This window comes from Limulus polyphemus, unplaced genomic scaffold (assembly GCF_000517525.1).
Source record: "Limulus polyphemus unplaced genomic scaffold, Limulus_polyphemus-2.1.2 Scaffold5360, whole genome shotgun sequence".
Classification (NCBI taxonomy): Eukaryota; Metazoa; Arthropoda; class Merostomata; order Xiphosura; family Limulidae; genus Limulus; species Limulus polyphemus.
In genome coordinates this window covers 45233-47615 of record NW_013670970.1, presented here as the reverse complement: position 1 = coordinate 47615, position 2383 = coordinate 45233, and the positions used below count along the sequence as shown (strand labels likewise).

At 17.1% G+C, this 2383-nt stretch overlaps 1 protein-coding gene across 7 annotated transcripts in view; it reads right to left on the bottom strand.

Annotated features, from left to right (window-relative positions):
* The window catches only part of LOC106472475 (zinc finger protein 585A-like), a 43103-nt gene that overhangs the window by 2605 nt on the left and 38115 nt on the right, over positions 1–2383 (bottom strand). The window lies entirely within an intron of this gene.

Genomic DNA, 2383 nt, shown 5'->3' with positions numbered 1-2383 from the left:
ACACAATTAAATACACACTAAAATCAAAATAAATTACATATAATATCATACACAATTAAATACACACTAAAATCAAAATACATTATATATAATATCATACACACAATTAAATACAGACAAAAATCAAAAGAAACTATATATATCAAACACACAATTAAATACATACCAAATTCAAAATAACTATTTTATATAATATCATACATAAAATACATACCAAAATCAAAATAACTATTTTATATGATATCATACAGACAATTAGATAAACAATAAAGTCAAAATAAATCATATATAATACCATACACACAATTAAATACACAATAAAATCAGAATAAATTTATATATATATCATACACAATTAAATACACACTAAAATCAAAATAAATTACATATAATATCATACACAATTAAATACACACTAAAATCAAAATACATTATATATAATATCATACACACAATTAAATACACACTAAAATCAAAATAACTATTTTATATAATATCATACAATTAGATACACACTAAAATCAAAATACATTACATATAATAGCATACACACACCTAAATACACACTAAAATCAAAATAAATCATATATATCATACACACAAAAATCAACATAACTATTATATATCATTTATACAATTAGATAAACACTAAAATAAAAATAGATTATATATATCATACACACAATTAAATACACACTAAAATCAAAATAAATTATATATAACATGATACACACAATAAAATACACTAAAATCAAAATAAATTACATATAATATCATACACACACTTAAATACACACTAAAATCAAAATAAATCATAAATAATATCATACACACAATTAAATAAACACTAAAATCAAAATAACTATTATATAATATCATTGATACAATTAGATAAACACTAAAATAAAAATTAAATTATATATATCATACACACAATTAAATACACTAAAATCAAAATAACTATCTTATATATCATACAGAATATTAGACAAACAGTCAAATCAAAATAAATTATATATAATATTGTACACACACTTAAATACACACTAAAATCAAAATAAATCATATATAACATGATACACACAATTAAATACAAACTAAAATCAAAATAACTATTTTATATATTATCATACAGACAATTAGATAAACAATAAAATGAAAATAAAATACACATAATATCATACACACACTTAAATATAAACACTAAAACAAAATAAATTACATATAATATTATACACACAATTAAATATAAACAATAAAATCAAAATACATTATATAAAATATCATACACACTAAAATCAAAATAAATTATATATATATCATACACACTAAAATCAAAATACCTATTACATATAATAATATCATAGAGGCAATTAAATAAACACTAAAATCAAAATGAATTATATATATCATGCACACAATTAAATACATACCAAATTCAAAATAACTATTTTATATAATATATAATATATTATATATAATATCATAAAGACAATTAGATAAACAATAAAGTCAAAATAAATTACATATAGTATCATACACACAATTAAATATACACTCTGAAATCAAAATAAATGATATATAAAATCATACACACAATTAAATACATACAAAAATCAAAAGAAACTATATATGATATCATACACACAATTAAATACATACCAGATTCAAAATATATTATATATAATATCATAAAGACAATTAGATAAACACTAAAATAAAAATAAATTACATATATCATACACACGATTAAATACACACTAAAATTAAAATACATTATATATAATATCATACATACAATTAAATAAACACTAAAATCAAAATAAATTATATATAACATGATACACACAATTAATTACACACTATAATCAAAATAACTATTTTATATATCATACAGAAAATTAGATAAACAGTAAAATTAAAACAAATTACCCATAATATCATACACACTTAAATACACACTAAAATCAAAATAAATTATATATAATATCATACACACAATTAAATATAAACTACGATCAAATTAAATTATATATAGTATCATACACACACTTAAATACACACTAAAATCAAAATAAATTACATATAATATCAAACACACAACTAAATACACACTAAAATCAGTATAAATTATATATATAATATCATACAGAAAATTAGATAAACAATAAAATCAAAATAAATTACATATAATATCATACACACAATTAAATACACACTAAAATCAAAATAACTATTTTATATAATATCATACAGATAATTAGATAAACAATAAAATCAAAATAAATTACATATAATATCATACACATAATTAAATATAAACACTAAAGTCAAAATAAATTACATGTAATATTATACACACAATTAAATATAAACACTAAAG